At 50.3% G+C, this 19,092-nt stretch overlaps 1 protein-coding gene across 5 annotated transcripts in view; it reads right to left on the reverse strand.

Annotated features, from left to right (window-relative positions):
• LOC144113440 (LIM domain-binding protein 2-like) overlaps positions 1-18,883 on the reverse strand; it is a 302,492-nt gene extending 283,609 nt beyond the window's left edge. For 2 of the 5 annotated variants that reach the window (XM_077646521.1, XM_077646520.1), the window contains exon 1: positions 18,648-18,883. The gene's annotated coding sequence lies outside the window, so the exon portion shown is untranslated. The remainder of the gene's footprint in view (positions 1-18,647) is intronic. The other 3 variants (XM_077646517.1, XM_077646516.1, XM_077646518.1) reach the window with 2 other exon arrangements.
• Positions 18,884-19,092: the final 209 nt, after the last annotated feature.

The following is a 19,092-nucleotide window of genomic DNA, read 5'->3' on the forward strand; positions in this document are numbered from 1 at the left end:
ACACACTGACTGCCTGATCATCTGATGCGATACGCCTCTCTACCCTATCTTTTCCGCACCCACGAATTGGATTTTTCGAGACAGGTGTTTGCATTTACTATCCCCACAATGAACGGCAAGCTGCCCACTCATTCCGTCCTTGACCAGATTGGGGTTCCCCTAGCTCTTTCATTAAAACAACGCCCTGTTTGACCCATGCACACTCTGCTGCAGGTAAGTGCAATACTGCAAACCACATTAGCTGTGCATCGTATAAAACAGAGTAGGCGCTTGATATAGTGCATATCAGCCATTTCTTTTTTTACCACCAACGGACAAATTTCTGATAGCTTGCTGGGAACGCAGAAGAGCCCATTCAAGTTGTCTCTGCTTGCTATCTTCTTTGTTGGGGGAAACCTTGTGATCACACTAACTCACTCGTGTTGACTTAACCTGATCGTGCTGTTCTTGTTTTCTAGTGGTCGTTTTCTTTGCAGCCGGTTCTCTGAAACCGCTGATATAGTATCTGCGGGGAAATGTGACATTCCTAGTAGCTCAATTTAGAGACTAACGCTTTCCTGCATTCGGTGTGGACACGTTTTTTTTTCCCCAAAGCGGCATTAAGACAGTTCATTGCAATCCCTCTTTTGATTATCTTCGAGTGAGCACTGCAGTAAGGGGGAAGTGCTTTTCTCGATCTGGGATTGAACCTCCAGCAGATATGGCCTTCCAAAAAAAGAAATTTTTAGGTCACGAAATTGTACGCTGCTGCTGCATGGGGTTCAAAAGTAAAGTTTAGTCCTATCGAAGCACCTTTGAAAGATGCAAGAATATCGGCAACTGCTATCGGAATATCAAGGATATCATCAACTGTATCAAGTATCACAGCACCAACTGGCCCAAACATCGGTGCTTCTGCAATGTCTAAATTACGCCAGAACCCTCGACTACGGCGTCTGCCATAGCCCACGCGAAGGTTCCAGACGTATAAATCCGGCAATAACTAACTTCACAGTGTTGTATGCGTTCATCTGCAAATTCCGTGCTGCGTGCGTGTTAAAGAAAGTGCAGCATGCCCCTGCATCGATTCCTTGCTCGTCAGAATCACCGAGTGACGAGTTGCTGCGAGTTCCTGTGCCCGTGCGCGCTCATTTTCACGCCTGCTGCGTGGCGACATTCCAGAGCCGCGTTCCGCGTGTACCACCGAACGGCGGCAAACCAGCAGTAGTCGCAATTAGCGCGCCCGCGTCAGCTTTTGTCCTGTTCGCTCTCTCATTCGGTACTCCTCTCTACCGGACTCAGCAATGGGGTTGCATCTATTTGCTGCTTTCCGTGTCCATTCTACACAGCCTAACTTAACCAGCTCGCACTGGAGCACCAGCAGAAGTTTCGTCTGGCGCCTGTACTACTCTGTCGTACCTGTCAAGTAGCGCTTGCCCTCTGCTGCCCAGGACAGATGGCGCCAGACGCCGTGTCCGCCTGACAGGTTTCTGCGCACTCTGCGCGTGCAAGTATCCACTTGGGGTAGCGTCACCGCACCGTAGTTGTCAACTTACCCTTGTTTAGGGCTTTTTTTTTTATAGCACGCGACCAGAAGGCGTATTCGGTTTGGTTTATGGGGGTTTAACGTACCAAAGCGACTCAGGCTATGAAAAACGCCATAGTGAAGGGCTCCGGGAATTTCCACCACGTGGGGTTCTTTAACGTGCACTGACATCGCACAGTACACGGGCTGGGCGTATTCGAATGAGTGTCAGACATCAGCTTCTGCGACAGCTGACAATACCTACGGGTATGTTACGGCTTCTATTTTGTTGTTTCTTCGTTAGAAACCATAAGCGCCCGCTGGCAGACCGCGCCCGCCATCAAAACGCACCTCGAAGAGTGCACCGGGACTTCTTCCAGCATACTTCGAACCGGTGATTTCACGTCAGCTCGCTCGTTGAAAGGCGAGCAAAAGAAAGCCATGGGATACTTATCAACTCAGTATTTACAAAAGTGCAGCGATATATGGTAACCTCCTGGCGCAAAAGTAATCCTCTGAACGGCATAAGGCTTAGTTGGCACAGTCAACGAGCTTTGTGAAGAGAGGGGAGCACAAGGAACTGCACGCCAGCATTAAATAACCAGCGGTTCGTCGTACTACAGGGCATATTCGGTATGCCCGTGCCCATACACTGTCCCTCAAAGTTGCATGCAGTGAAGCGTATACAGATGGCACCAGCTAATTAGAAGCCTAACGATCAAGGCAGATAAAAAACTTGGCTGCCTCTGGATATCGCGACATACAAATGCGGCCGACATATGCTCACGTTGGACTTTTTTTTTTTTCAGCTGCCAAGGCAAGACACATTCCCTTTGCCAAGAGAATGAACTAACCTACAGAGGGGGACAAAAGTATCAGAACTAAAAATATCAGCCGGCAGTGGGGAAGACTTTTAGCCTAGTATTTGGGAAACACATACAGTGGATTCACTAAAATGAAAGCATGTACGGAACAACCTAGAAACTAAGATGAAAATGAACAAATAAAACGGTGAAATCAGCCCACGAGCTTACTGAAATATTTTCATGGTGTGCGAGGATCTGAAAAAGTATACATAGTTTGAAAACAAAAAATAATAAAGAACAGAATCTGAACAGGGTCATGTGATCCAAGGCAACATTCCGCCTCCGAGTGGAACGTACCAGATCGATTAAGGCTACCTCATTTTCTGAAGCGCACACAAGCTGAGCACACGCAGGCTCTTAAATTTCACCTTCGTCTTAATAGGAAGGCTGCTGCCTGGAATTGAGCCCGGGAGAGGGAAAATAGAACTTTGAATAGATTTTTTTTTTCCCGGGAAAATCAGGGGAGGCTTCCTCGCGACTAACTCCTTGTGTGACGTCCAGTAAGTATTACTCTTTCTTTGTTTTTATTCAAGAGAGTTTTCGTGCTCAATTCCGCTGCAGTGACGTCAACTTATTAACTGCGAACTGCATATCTGAACAAAATGAGCTGTTAGAAAAGAAGTAAAATCTTCGTGAGACGTGGTGGGCATGTTCTGTACATTTTTACTGGTACGATGCGCTTTCTATCATGGCCGATTATAAATGTATGGACCTCCTGCATGTTTGTAAACAAACAAGGTGGCGCTGCAGTCGCTAGCGAGCTCGTGGTAGGCAAAAGGTCGGGGAGTGGCGTCGCGGATAGGTGTTGAGCGTGGGTTTTCAAGGCTTGTAGGCCCGTTTCCAGTTTCTGCGAATCATAGCAATGGTCGATGCTTCCGACTTAGTAATTTGTCGAAGTACACGAGCTCGCGTTGGTCACGTGCGGCCTATAAAGAGAAATAGTTTGCCACTGTGTATTGTATATATGGTTAGTAGTAAACATGTAGAAAGCGTTCCTGCCGTTTATTTATGCGCTAGGCATTGAATAAAACAAGTTTTGACACTCTGCACTAGCCGGAATGATTTTACTTCGGGACAGTAGTGAGGGGAAGTGCTGGCGTTGTTTCGTCGGAGCAGACATGCGCTCATCGTCTGCTGACATACGTACGTGTCGCGCTGCGCGAAAAGTGGGGACAGCGTCGTGTCCCTGATCTCCTGTCTCGCTTAGCGCTGTTTTCAGCCGCATGACCACGCACCAGCCAGTCCGACTTGTCCTCTTGTTAAGCTGGTTGATTTGGTGAAAATTTTTGATTTCTAGAATTATTTTCTTTCCTAGCCCTGAAGTCTAGTTTCGTTACGAAAAATTATAGCAAAATATTGAGTACAAATTTATAAATTACGCTTTTTAGAAGTGTGGTCGTCAAAAATTGTGAGGTAATTTCTTTGATTTCAGTGCCGCATTTCTTTGACCAAAGCGAAAGCGAAGATGCCATAAACGAGGGAATAAACTTTAAGGTTCGTTTTCTGACCTCTCAAATTTTCTGCGACTGGATCACTCACCTTCGTAATTCGCATGAAAATCAAATGATTCAATTTGTCGCAAACTATTCCTGAGAAGTTGAGGAGCGTAATAAATCACTCGATTTTTTTTCCCCTACAGGTGCAGTATTGTGTTAGTTATTTTTTTGTAAGAAACGTTTTCATGTAACTATGCATGCATAAGTACTGATCATATAGAAAAAGAACTAATCGCGTCATCATACAGAACAGGGCTTTATGTACATGCTGGCATAAAAAAACTGCGCACTATCTACTCAATTATTTGAGAGCTTGGGGGGACTTGACGACGGTGTTAATTAATATAATTGCCCAGAACTGCACCAGGTATAGCTATAAATAAAAGGAATGACTGAAACTTGCGTAGGAATTTCATATTTGCACCAAGTTTAGTTACATATCACATGCATGAATAACGAAAACACTTTTCATGCCGCGTCCCCTCTCAATCTCGCCACGTGTCTTTTAGTAGCGCGCCTGCGGCTGCTTCTTTCCAAACAAGCTTCGCGATCATGTATTACCTCATGAAACATGACACATGCATGATATAATGAAAAAGCATATGGCGTTTAGCACACTTAAGGTACGCGACCGCGCAAGATTGACACAACTTACCAGACTTCTTTCTACTCGAATGAAATAATTATGTCGTCATATCAAGAAACAGTTTCAAGTAAATATTGAATGCCATAAAACGCGCCATTAAAACATGGTGTGCTATTAACAAAAAAACGCATTCCTTGGGGGCGAGTGAACCTGTCGGCGCCCCGTGCACCCCGGCTCAAGGTGATAAGTATGTGTGCAGCTACATATGTCTTTTTTTCCTTGAGCAATTATCAGCCTATACTATCCTGAAGTTCAGGTGAATGAACGCAGTAACTTGCATGCTATTAAGTGCATTGAGTGGGAGTGCCTATCGACTCCCAGACTTCGCGTTTTACTACCGTGGCCCAATGCCTGTTAGCCAGTTTCCGAATGCGGCATTTATGCGCGAGAAACCTATCGAGGCTAATTTACTATTTTTTTATGCTACTACGCGGATCCAGCAGTGACGCAGCTGGTCAATATATGCTGCTTCTGCAGTGCACAGGCTTGAAGCAGCCGCCGGTAGCTGCGGCAGCTGCGGTAGGCACGGGCAAGCGGAACCTGTTTTGCCTACCATGCGAAAGTCGCTGCTAACATCAGCGCCACCGCATCTTCGTGACGTCGCGGGGTGAAGGAGGTCCATACGTGTATTCACCGCTAAATTTAACATTTTTTTAAAGCGAAAAGCTTCACTAGGCTCGTCAACACCAGGCTTCGCGTGAGCCACACTACAAATTTGCCACAGCTGCGCATGCGCGAAATCGAGTGACGTCACGCGGCACGCAGGTGGTCGCTGCTGCCGCAGCCGTCGTAGCCACAGCGCGCTGATTCCGTCGTCTGGCCGGGACACCGAGTGACGTCACGCGGAGCGCAGGTGGTCGCTGCTGCCGCAGCCGTCGTAGCCACCGCGCGCTGACTCTGTCGTCTGACTTTTCGCCATGGAAGGAGGAGAAGACCCAGAAGTGGAAGCGTGGGAGTTGGCTCAAAAGCAGCGAATATATGAAAAGTGTAAGGCTAGACAAGCGGCTGAAACGCCAGAATCACGAGAGGCACGCCTTGCTAAACGGCGGCAAAATGATCAAAAACCAAACAAGTGAGCCGAAGGCGTTCACAGAGTTCATTGGCGTTGACAACTTTGCAAACTCCGTTCATTTTCTTGAAATGAAAGGCGCAAAACCGGCTCCGTGGGCCAGTGGAGACCTCACTCTCGCTTTGTATATCCTGGATATAGCGGGGCTAAACCATATACATTTTCTTAGAGCAAGTATGGCATCTATGCAAACGCCATCCATAAAGGTATATTCATCTGGTAACATGCAATTGCTGTTTGCGCCTGATGGCTTGTCTAAGTTGAAAAAAAAAAGGTTCAGGTTTATGGGGTTTTAACGTCCCTAAGCGACTCAGGCTATGAGGGACGCCGTAGTGGAGACATCCCCCAAATTTTGATCACCTGAGGTTTTTTAACGTGCACTGACATCGCACATGCCACGGGCCTCTGGCATTTCGCCTCCATCGAAATGCGACCGCCGCGGCCGGGATCGAACCCACGTCCATCGGGTCTGCAGCCGAGTTCCATAACCACTGAGTCACCGCGGCGGCTACAAAAATTTTAGTTGCTTGCTTGGTTACATGATGAAAAAGTAAAATTTAAGTCAGCCAGCATGCAATGGAGCAAAGTATTTTTTTAATGTAAAAAAAAGTTTGTTTTTACGAATTAAAAATGCCTCAGATTCTTCAGACCTGGCATCAAAATAGTCTCATATTCAGCATAACTGCGCACGCTAAGGAGTGCAGCTGTGGCATGGCTCCGCCTCTTGGGACCTCGGCGGGCGACGTGCATTTGATGGCGCTTCGTGGCGGTTGACTGGAATAGCCCGTACAGGCGCTTGAGACATTTGCCCCCGTTTCGTGCCCGCTTGACAAAATGAAAAAGTGTTCCGAGCTGCCTCACCCGACGTCATCTTTTTTTACATACCATGCACACTACCGAAAGGCACAGTACGCAAAGAACATCACCGAATCTCGAATGCCTGCGGGCTAGCTACAAGGCTGGGAAAAAAATAGAGAACACAAAGCGATAACGCAACCAATGAAGTGAAGGAGATAAACGAATACAAAGATAGGCGCGCTGCTGGCACTGTCATCACCTGCCGTCGTTCTCTTCGTCCACTGCCAGAGGAGTCACTGGCACTGCCGACTGGAAGTCGTCAGCCTTATCTCCAAGGCCCGAACGGAAAGGACAAGGCTTGTTCACATTTGGGCACTCGGCGGCGAGAGCGAGCGAAATCCGCGGCCCCCGAAATGCTGCCTCTTTCAAATTTCCCGGCCACCACGTCACCGCTCGTAGTCTGCTCACGGCGTACACAGATATGGCAAGATATTAATCGATGCCGTCCTGCGTACCATAACCGTATGCACGCTTACGTACGCGAAATGCAGCTAATTTGCCGGACGTTACGCCCTTAAAACGACAAGTTTAGCCTAGTGGCGCCAACTGGTGGTTAGGAGGGGAACCGTTGTTGTCAACAAACGACGCCCCTCTTAAGTCTAAAAGGGCAGAATCGTCACTAAAAAAAAATAAAGCAAATGTACCACTTCTACGCTTTCTTATGGGCGAGATGAGACGAAGCGAAAGGCTGCTGGCCCGTTTATGGCCAGTGAACGCGCTGCAAAAGGCAGGAACAACGACGAATCCAGACTGAAGCGAAGCGTCCTGCATCGTAGGGCACAGCCGTGTTCATCGCCGCGGGAATATTGGCCGATGGGAATCGGCGGAATTTTTTCCGGCGACAGAAATCGGTCCTGCACCGATCGGGCTTTCCGCTGGGTATTTCGGCGGAATCTCTGCCGCGGCAGCGGATTCCGCTCGCTCTCGCCGCCGAATGTCCAAGTGTGAACGCGCCTCAAACGCTAACTCGCACGCAGTCGCAGCATTTGGATGCGACAGGAGCGGCAGCAGCTGTTGAGTCGTTTCGTTGGGCTCGCAAGTATCGCGGGCACAAACGAGATATCTCTCTCTCCATTTTTCTTTGGCTGTGTCAGTATGCGCTGCACGAGTAACGGCGACTGCAGTTGGCGAGCGCCGGTCTCTGTCCTCGCGCACGTTTTGTGCTCCGTGCTTTGCGGCCGCGCGGCAGCACTCTGGGTTGGTCTTGATCACCGCCGCATACCTGAGCGGATTATCCGCCGCGCCGCTGCGGCCGCTAAACGGGTGGGTGATGGCCAATCGCTCCTCCGCCGGCCGGCGTAGAATGGAGCGCCGAGGCGTCCTTGGCGTGTGCGGTGCATTCATCGCGTTCATTAGCGCCACTCCCAAAAAGAATGGGAAACGCCCACCGTAGCGAGCTTCGGTCGCGAGAATCCGCGACCGTCGGAGAGACAGCGGGCTCCGGCTGCGATACAGCACCAACTTGCGTATGCGCTCACGAAAGCTGCGCAGCGTTCTCGAAGCTTTACACAGTGGACGGTGATCATGGATTTTTATGGCGCAAGGGCATCTGTGGCCAAAGAGCGCCATGGCACAAGGTGTTTTTCGACTACTCAAGGTGGGGTCAAAGACCCATTTCCCAAGCATTTCACCCTAAATAAGCCGAGCACCATGCAAGGGAAAGCTTGTACCCATTGTATCACCGGTAGGTACCTGGCGGCACAGGGGATCGAACCCCGCACCTCCCGCATGCGAGGCGGATGCTCAACCACTTGGCCACCGCTGCAGTGAAGCTTTACACAAAGCTCGCGTCGGAGGCCCGATTGACTAAGTCGCAGGCAAAGGCGCCGTTCATCCGAGCAAACTGCTCACCACTTACGTAGTTTTCGAAACTCAGCGTGGATTCGGCGGGACGGAGCGCATAGCTTGTTGACTTGCGCCAGAGTGCCGCAGTTGTTCAGCGCTCCATACTTCGTATAACACATGCCCCGACAGAGTTTTAGACAATAAATACCCGCGGTTAACGTCACAACCGTGGCATTTGTTGACGCAAAACGTGTCCCTGGTAGCCTCAGGTGCCGCTCTCCAGTGCTTGAGTGTGGAGTGTGTACGCGTGCATGCATTAGCTTCGATCATGGAAAGATTTCACTTCGTCTTATTTTATTCATCTGCATCCAAGTCCAAGGTGTACACTTCGAAGGAGCGGACGAGAACATGTTTCACACTTCCCGCGCAATGCTATCAAAGCTTTCCCGACCATTCCCAGAGGATATATACGCTTAGGGCCGTAAAATGGAAGCCGTATTGTACGACGATTAATTTCCTGGTCTAACATTTTGCCCCTTTACCACACACAACTGGAGTCACAAGCTGTCACATGTGACATTCGTGTTGTTATTCGGGAAACAGTGTCAGTCCCAGTACCAAAGACACGACTGATCAGCGGTAAACAAGCGAAGGAATAATGAGAAAACAACTCCAGTAGAAATAGGTCCCAGTTCACCTTTTGATACCTTAGCCGGACATGACTGATGGGGCTTGCGAGACCCAAGGTTGCTCTTCCTGAGCGCTTCCTGTACACCACCTACCACGGTTAGCATACGCGGAGGCTTCACCTGGTCTGGTGACGTTACTGCATGTGTATAGGGACGTCACTTCTCTCCAGCCAATGGACAGTCTCCGGGTTGGTGAAGTCACTACCCTCCTGCCAAATGGATTCATCCACTCTGCTGACATCACCGCCCTCCAGCTAAAGATTCTTTTCTGGACAACGTTGGACGGTCGCCATCGGCATTTTGCTCCGGTGAGGGTTCCATGCTATCACAAAAAACTACGAATACTGCAGAACCACACTAATTAGCTGATCACGTCATAACGTTGACAAAAACGCCAGCGTTCACTTCAGCAGCAACGTTAAAGTACCGTATATTGTAATATTTCGCATTTAGGTCACTTCGTTTTTGTCATCCCCCCCCCCCCCCCCCCCCCCAAAAAAAAAGGAGCCCCGGTGGAATCAAGAATTGTAGGCGCGTTCGGTACATTTCTACACGGACACTACTAGCCCGACTTCCACAGCGTTGCACGAAGTATGATAAGGAGTACAGGACGGAGTGGAAAAATTTAAAATTCTTTTCTGAGAGTGTTTCTGGAGATAGCCTCACACGACAACAAGCGTTCAATTTTTTTTAATTATCAACTAGGTATATACTACTCGACACCTCTCTGTTGCTTTATTCTGTTGCTACGAACAGCTAAATTTTCAGGAAAAAAAAGTGCAATGTACAAATTATGCTTGCAGCGTTGTTTTTCTGCAGACGTTCTTCCTAAAACTTGTTCTCTCTCACACACGCACGGAGACACGCACACACGCGGGCAATACTGGTGCTATCAGGGGCCACATTTGAGAATCTGCTCGTACGCGCCTTTGTGCACGCAAATACCAAGGCTCGCGATGGGAAGGCTTCCCCACCATATCGTTGGCAGTCGCGATTGGCGAGAGCACAAACGCGGACGAATCATCAACGAAGTCTGCTCGAGAACACACACGAACTAACCGAATGTTTCGAGCGACTTCACAGTGCATTCAAAGCAACGCCGCATCGCTCGAAACTCGGGTGACTGCTCTGACATGACTGAAATCAAGGAGGTAGGTGTACACAGACACGCTCGCGGCTGCAGAGGCAGCCGTAACCTCGCATGGCGACGTGACCTCCGCTATGGTCTGCGATCCCTGCACTGTCCTGCTCTTGTCGAGAGCAAGACCACAGTTGCGTACGCGAACTCTGTGGAAAGAGCCGCGGCGGTGGTTGCGCTCGTACCTCGGGCAGCTTGCCCCGCTGGCCCGCGGGAAACTGTGGAAAGCGTAGGCAGGCATGCGTTTTGCATTTGCTGCGAAGTAGACTGTGTACAGACGCAAGGCACCGAGCACAAGTCCAAACCTAATAGCCTCGACCGACCGCGCTTTCGAGTCGTGCAAATGAGCCTCCGGCGCTAAAGGTGACGCGAATGTGCGAGCACGAAAAAGTTTATTTTTCATCCGAGGTACGTTTACTCACGTTTGTCGAAACGCGTGCACAGGCAACAACTTTCAGTTCAGCCGCACGTGTTCAAAACGGGAAGAAGAAACAAGACTGGCGACAACAAAATCCTCGGAAGAACGAGCAAAATAATAAAACGCTTGCATTACACAGCTTTCCGCCACGAAACGCGCCGAGAACGAAACTACTGCTTCAACAGTTTAATCCGCCCTCCACCACGGCGTGCATCAGAGCCCACAGTACTGCTTTGACACGTCAGATAGCGACGATCCACGAACCCGTACCGGCTTATTCCAGTACTTCAAGGCGGGAGTAAATGCACCCGCGGCGTTCGGCTGCTGAGCCGAAGGTCGCGGGATCGCATCCCGGCTGCGGCGGCTGCGTCTCGATGGAGATGAAATGCAAATGACACCCGTGTGCTGTGTGTTGTCAGTTCCCGCTGTAGAATCCCAGGCGGTGGAACCCTTCCCTCAACTACAACTCCTCGTTGTCTCCCTCCCCTAACGGCGCGTTGAGGACAGCATGTGAACAGTGGGATCATGTACCAAAGTTTGCTACCACGTTCGGCGAGGCTGCCACACTTCATTCGGAAGTGTTAATCGCGTAACGGCACCGCAACACTCCGGCCAAGACAAGCCCCGGCTAATGCTTTGGTTACAAGAAAAACAAGAGAGCACGCCACCATACAGGGGCATTTCATGTCCGTAAATATAGTTTTAAAAGCAGCTAAATCATCGTCAGCGGTTACCAAACCGCGCCTGGAAAGTTTGCATTCACAGACAACACTGTCCGCAGGTGTCTTACGGCCAGCACGTCTCTGGGGCTCCGTCTAGGAAACCTGCAGCAGCCAAGCTAAACTCGTTTGCATTACTGCGCAGCGTACCTCTCGAGCGGCTCCATATGCATGCGTACGCAAGCTACTTACAAAGTTGGCGGTCCGAAGTGCGCATGTGGGAAGTTGCTCGCCGGGTTCCGCGCACGCGCATTCGCACTAACATTTTTTTGCACGCAGCTGCACAGCCACGGCGTACACGCGCAACAAATGACGCTGACCGTCATGCACGGCTATCGGGGATATCACGCGACTGTAGCGGACCATGCGTGAGTTCGACGGCAGGCGTTAAAAGAACTTGGTTGGCCATGGCTTTCCACGGCGCTTAGTGGAAGCCTGTATGGGACAGGGGTGTTCATGAACAGGGCCAACGTGCCGTCGTAACTAGATCGTCCCGAGTATGCCTGTTACTGATCGCTGTCACAAAGCGCACGAAACGTACTACAGAGGCATGGTACAGTCTTGGTCAGAAAACTTAAGGCCGCTGTGAACGGCTGAGGAGCGGCTGCGCTCCGCTATCCCGGCGCTGCCACCACCGGCGCGCGCCGCCGCTCGCTTGCGCCGAGGATAAGGAGGGCGAGGGAAGCATCTCCCTCACTCTCAAGCCTCCTCTGATAACAGGGCTCGTGAAAAAAACTAGCGCGGCGTTCGTTATGTCAGCTGCCAGCTCGTCTTGCGGTCGCCGTGAAAAGGCGCTTCGTGCGACGAAATTCGGTTTCCTGGGCGACGCTACCAGCGCATAACAGTACAAAAGTTATCCTAATCATCGCGATTTTCTATTACAATTTTATCTTACACATTCAGAGGGGAGAGCGTTCGCATTATGCTTTTAGGTATACATTTCGAATGTGTTTCGCAGTGCGGTGAAAATAAAAGATAAAATATAAACCTGACTTCTCTGAGTGCTCCTATAGCGCTGTGCTAAGTTGCATAGTGTAACTATACGGGCAATTCACTCATTGTTTTTTTAAAAAAGGACGAGAAGCAGTAATTTCTACTACAAAGGCTGTCTTAATTAGGAAAGGGCCTGTGACTTCCGCCACAATTTTTCAAACACGTGGACGGCACTTCACTAAGGAATGACCGCACGTGTGTGTTCGACGTTAAGTTCTTTGAATAAGCCCCCATTGAGACTAGAGCACGCTTGTCTGGCCTGAGTGGCCGATTGAGTTAGAGCATTCCTCGGCAATTTGAAAAGTGCCCACTGCTTGGCCTCTTTTCATGTCTTCGTGCATGCTGCCTCATTGTCGTTAGGGCTCACTTTCAAGCACACATGACGCCAGCGTAAGTTCATCCCGCTTCAATTGGACACCACGCGTGCGAGACGTTTGAATCATGCAAAATAGACCACGGCCACGAGGTTATAACGCGCTGCCTTCTCATAACGAGTGCTGCCCATGTCTTATTGATGTAGCCATCCGCAAAATTTTCGTCCTGTTCTTCACAAGAAAGTGCATCAAATTATACGAGCAGAATACAAAAATAAACCGAAAAAATTTGATCCGCCCCTGTCCCCCACCCCACCATTTCCATTTCATGCCTTATCCCGTTTTATGAGCTTTCACGGCTGCCCAGAAAGCACCTCGTCCAGGCCACTACATTTAGTCGCACGAAGCGCCCTGTCACGAGCTGGCAACTGGCATAACGAGCGCCGCACTAGTTTTTTCACAAGTGCTCTTATCAGAGGAGGCTTGAGATGAGAGACATGCTTCTCTCTCCCTCTTTATCCTCGGCGCAAGCGAGCGGCGGCGCGCGCCGGCGGTGGTAGTGCCGCGATAGCGGAGCGCAGCCGCTCCCCGGCCGTTCACAGCGGCCTTAAGATTTTTGACCAAGACTGTACATGATGATGATGACGATCAGTGTTTATGGCGCAAGGCCATCTGCGGCCAAAGAGCGCCGTGACACAATGTTTTCGTTTACTGAAAGGGGGTAAGACCCATTCGCCAAGCATTTCACCCTAAATAAGCCGAGCACCAGGCCAGGGGAAAGCTCGTACCCATTGTATCACCGGTGGGTACCTGGCGGCACTGGGGATGATCGAACGCCGCACGTCCCGTCCCGCATGCCAGGCGGACGCTAAAACCACTAGGCCAGCGCTGCGGTCGCGAGAGAGGCATGACACAAGTCATCGCTCCATTGAGTGCGCTGAACGACATTACAGTGCTCGCCATCCTTTCATCCTAGCGCTGCAACAGAGTGCGCTGAGGGACGCTCGCAGCAGTGGACCCGGACGCCACTAGCGCGCGCCTGGCCAGACGGATTCTCCGGCGGTTGCTGCGGTAACGAGGCTAACTGTGCCCCCCTTCTGGACACAAATGTGGCGCTCAAGCGACGCTAGTGATATCACGTGAATGCCTCCCCCACAGACCGGAGGTTACATGGAAGCAGTCTCCTACACGGAAGCAAGCCTATGCTCGACTCGTTACGGAGACTGCAGCTAAGGCTATAAACGAAGCCAGGCCAAACCGCCGCTTGCTGAAACAAGAGGAAGCGGAGCATAGAGCGGACAAGAAAATTGTGAGTCGGGAGTCGCATTCACGGAACCTTTAAATCATCCATATCGTTAAACTTATGAAGCAAAGCGAACACAAGAAACTGCTGCTACTGGCGTCATTAGCACGAAATAGAACTGGTAACAGTCATTCCTCGTTTCAAAATAAATTCATTCGATTCGCCAATTCGAGAAAGAAGCCTTCACAGCATGCGGACATATGGCACGGGATCCATGCTGCGAGGTCGAGGGGTGATAATCGCTGCGCATTCGGCGAGCCTCAAGACTTTGTAGCCCTTGAAGATGATGTGCCGGCTGCCACTCGCAACATTGAACAGCACGCACAGCACCGCTTGATACTCGCAATTCCAGCCCAATCCAACAATACTTCAAAAAGTGCCCTTGCACTAAGTGGTCCAGAACTGAACTCACGGCCCATGTTCTGGCTTGGTTACCAACGCCGTTACTGCCATCATCAAGCAGTCGCTACTGCTGACTACCGTAATAAATGATCCTCCTAGAAGCGAAAAGGCTCGAAGCACAGAACCAGGTATGACCTGCCAACGGTATTCCGTAGCCAGCCGTCCAGAGAACGCCGCATGACAAGCCACCCTATAGCACACACACACTCCGACCCGCCGCGGTGGCTTAGTAGTTACGGCGCTCGGCTGCTGGCCCGAAAGACGCGGGTTCGATCCCGGCCGCGGCGGCGGAATTTCTATGAAGGCGAAATTCTAGAGGCCCGTGTACTGTGCGATGTCAGTGCACGTTAAAGAGCCCATCGTGGTCGAAATTTCCGGAGCCCTTCACTACGGCGTCCCTCATAGCCCCGGGTCGCTTTGGGGCGTTAAACCCCCATAAACCATAAACCAGTATACGCACTCCAACAGCATGCTCTCATGAACAATGCGACTGAAGTAATGTGGCCGAATGTGGCTCTCATTGCCCGCGACCACCTTTTCCTTCGTTCGCGTGAAAAGGTAGACGATATCGAATTCGCGCCCAAGTCGACCAGTGGCCGCAAAAGTGTCCCCACGGCTCCTCATTCGCTGATGCACGACGTCTGCCGCAAAAGCGAAGGGAAATTATTCTCGGGCTCCCGCTTATGACAAGCGAACTGTGTCGCCGGCCTTCGACGTGGGACGTTTTAGCGGAAAGGTAGCGAAACCGTTTTTTTTTTCTTTTCGCGCTGAAATTTTCCCGCACTCGACTATGAATGGCTACTTAGGGCGACGTGAGAACATTTTGTCTGCGTTTTTACGGCCCCCATTCTGTCGGGAGTAGAACCAGACTAATCCGGCTCTTGCTAGTGTAGGGTACGGCTACAGTTTGAGAGTAGTCCCTTATTTTTTGGGGCCCTTGTCGGCTACTGAGAACTTCGGAGTGGAAAGCCTAAAAGATCCATGCGGCTTGAGAGGGCTGAAAGCAGAAGCAATGAATGACAGCATGCGCCATGTGCGACAGAAAGTTCAGCTATGGGCTCCGTAGTGATCCGCACGTAACGCGCAGGCGCAAGTCTCGAGCTCGCTAACCGAACCCGCTAATGGTGTGCGTTGTCTGCCTTCTTCGTTTGCTCTTTCTGCGCTTTACTATTTGTTTCGTAGTATGCTCCTGGCAACCTGCAATTAGGTCGATGGTCAACGCGCTGAAATTCCGAAATGCCATTGCTGGGTGTTGCTGTTTGGCTAACATGAATGTCTCAAAGGTCCCTCTTCCCAGGCGCTTGCAACCCAAGCAGCAGTCAAGTTTCAGGTGATGAAAAATTTTAACTGCGCTGAGACATGGAATGTAGATCTGGGCCGCCTTCTTTTCTGAAAGACGGCCGTGAGAGTATCCAAGTCAGTTTTCATCGAAAAGTTTGCTTTTATGGGGGCTTAACGTCCCAAATCGACTCGGGCTATGAGGGACGCCGTAGTGAAGGGCCTCGGAAATTTCGACCACCTGGGCTTCTTTAACCTGCACTGAAATCGCACAGCGCACGGGTTTCTAGAGTTTCGCCTCTATCGAAATGCCACCGCCGCGGCCGGGATCGAACCCGCGATCTTCGGGTCAACTGCCGAGCATCATATACCCCTGAGCCACCACGGCGGTTCGGGGAAAAGTGTCGCACGGTTTCCTGTAGCCAATCAGAGACGAGTGCCGGGAGAACAGACACTACAGTAATAGTTACCGAGAAGGATTTGTTAGCAATCCGTGCTAGGCAAACGGAACGCTACGAGAATTTTGCAAGCGTAGGTTCCCGCAGCGGCATCAAACTGCGACGTTGTATACGGCTCCAGGGCACTAAGTCGAGGGTTCGATTCGACGCCGTGGCAGCACCGTTGGCGCAGGGGCAGAGCGGCTATTTCGAGACTCTTTGCGTAGATAAGTAGGGTTTAGATCTGACGCGTTGTGATCTGACGCGTTGCGATGAACTGAAAATACGCTATAATAGTACGAACAAATAATGCGAGGCCTGAACTACGCGTCCTAGTCGGTGTCTCTTCTGCAACAACGCGATACGCTTAGAAAAGCATTCTTCAGGGCAAGTTGCTAAATTATTTCCTTACAGGTGAAATCAGGCACCTTACACCCTGCTATAAGACCCCGTTGTACCACCCGCACCCGCAAGACGTACCCTATATTCTGTGGCCTCGCTCTATGAGCCAGATATGCGCGAGGTTCCAGTTTCTTTTTTTTTTTCTGTAACAGTCCATTGCCAATACGGGGATAAAGTACATTTTACGACGCGTAACAGTCATGTTATAAAAAATGGTTGACTTAGCGTCGCGAGTATGCATGGATTTCGTATGCTGACAGATAACTTCAGGCAGCACAGCTTTTTTCGTTTCCTTGGAACCTTGTTCCGGAATAAAGTTCGAGAACTATATTCTCAAAGTGTTTTTCAATATTTATAATAATGATGTTGTAAATAGTGACTACGATACCAAATACATCATCTGTGCAGATGACACCACACTCTTGTTTTCTGCTCAACACGCCTCAGATTTATTACGAACCGCTAATACTGTACTAGAGAAACTACATGTGTGGTCCATCAAAAACGGTCTCATAATAAACGCAACTAAAACAAAAGTCGTATTATTCCAAGCCAAGAACAAAAACGCCACACTGCCCCCACACACCACACTTAATATGGCTAACATTGAACAAGTGAACTCAGTCAGAAGCTTAGGAATCATTTTTGACCATGATTTGTCATGGAAACGCCACACACTACCACTTGTCAGTAAACTATCCCAGGTAGTTGGACTAGTCTTTTCCCTTAGGTATCTTCCACGTAACGTAAAATTACTCATTTATAGCTCTCTCTTTATGAGTCATCTGAACTACTGCTGCCTTGTCTGGGGTACCACGTCTGCCGCAAATATCGGTCGGCTACTTAACCTTCAGAAAAAGTTTCTCCGCGCGATATGTGGTGTGCCATCGTATTCCCCAAGTGAACCTTTGTTCCAAGAGCTTAACGTACAGAAATTGCCTAATTTATACAATTACCGGTTCGTACATGCATACACTAACGAGTGCAAATAGAATAACTTTTATATCCGTTCAGCTGCTAATCTTAGACAAAATATACTTCATTACCAAACGCGATGTCCGGAGGGTACGTTGCATACCCGCGGAGTAATTATGGTAACCAAATGATTTCGTATACCCTACTTCCCTTGCTTAACACACTGATCTCGGAGAATATCGATGTTTCATTATCCAGTCTGTACAATTATTTTTGCGGCTAATGTTGATTATGTGCCTGTTGTGCTGGTTAGTCATAAGTGTTACTGTGTAATCGCTACCTCTAATCCTTGTGACATGTGCATCTTTTGTGGTTGATTTGAGTATTATTTTGTCAATGCTGCCTATATTGTGATGTTATGCAAGATATGTAGCTTGTAAAATTAGTTTTTTTTTGCTGTCTTGTTCTTTTTTTCCCTTTTTCTTGCGCGTGCTTTAATATTGTTTTCAAAAGCGTTGTCATCCCGCATTACAGCTGCTGATGCCGATAAGCGGGTTTCAGGACTTCTCAAACTGCTTCTGCAGCTTTTTTCCTCAAACCTCTCCGCTCTCAAAATGTATACTGCTAGCGGAAAATAAAGCACTAATATACAGCACGTGGGGTGTAGAAAGCGTCCACGGACGATGCTCATAGCTTTAGTAGCTAGAAGCAGCTCTCAGAATGGTACGCTTGGCTTGGGAACCGCTACCAGCAAACTCGGTAACTTTTGACGCCACTGGAAAGACCGAAGCACAGAACTATAGTTGAAAGAACGTTTACAGAATTAGTGATTTCGCTGAACGGTAGCGGGACTGAAAGGCGCGTCAGAAACACGCCACGAAAAGTTTCTCAAGTTGAGGCGGGAGCCTGAGAAAGTTTCCGTGGACGTACAAAAGACCCATCATCGGCAAAGCATGACAGCGTCCGAGTTGGAAAGAGGTGACGCTCCCTTGTGGCGCTGCCGCGGCATAAGAGCCGGGCTATTCAGACAGGTGGTAACTTCCTCGGTGTGTACGAGGCGCGTCGGACACCCCCCTCTCCCTCAAGAAAGCGCGCCTATACAAAAGTGCCGGCCTTCCAAACAACGCGCACCACCTGGCACTTCGCAGACTCACGTGAAAAAGAAGACAAAACAAGTTGACATGTTCGTTCCCCTCCGCCCACTTTTTTTTTCCTACTTTTTCCTCCGTCACGCTCACGCGTTTCTGCTATCGCCGCGCGGCTCGCCTTCTCGGCCGACCGACGCCACCAGATCGCGGCGGCTGCTGCGTGCGGCCGCTGCTGCTGCTATCGGCGCGTTCGCTCTTTGTGCGGCCGATCGCAAGCACTTGGCGATTACACAACACGCAGTGTGCACACACGAGAGCAACGCTTACCTGCACTCGGGCTGACGACCGGAGCGGGCAGGCTGGCGCGGGAAGCTCGCCGTGGAGCAGGCTGCCGGCGATCCTGCGCACTGTCAGCGCGGCGGCGTGCGTTCCCAAGGCGTCGGCCGAATGCAAAGCAGCAGGAGCGCGTCGCGATGTGTGAGTCAGCCCGCGCGCAGGGGCCGAGTCGGGCGAAGCGGCGAAGCCCAGCGGTAGCCCAAACTGCCGCCGCTACTGGTGTTTGAATAGGAGCCCCATTGTGAGGCGCGGGGCATGCTGGGAGCGGCGGTGGCGGCACCTGACGAGCCCCCCAGTTTCTAAAGCTGCCCAGTTTATGCGCTCGCGGCGGCGCATGCTGGCTCCTCGGTCGGCAGACGCCGCCGCTGCTGCTGGTGCTTCTGAGCGGCCCGCCGCCAGCGTTATGCGTTGATCCGGCGGTGGTCGGGCGATGGAC

Source organism: Amblyomma americanum, chromosome 1, assembly GCF_052857255.1.
Source record: "Amblyomma americanum isolate KBUSLIRL-KWMA chromosome 1, ASM5285725v1, whole genome shotgun sequence".
Classification (NCBI taxonomy): domain Eukaryota; kingdom Metazoa; phylum Arthropoda; class Arachnida; order Ixodida; family Ixodidae; genus Amblyomma; species Amblyomma americanum.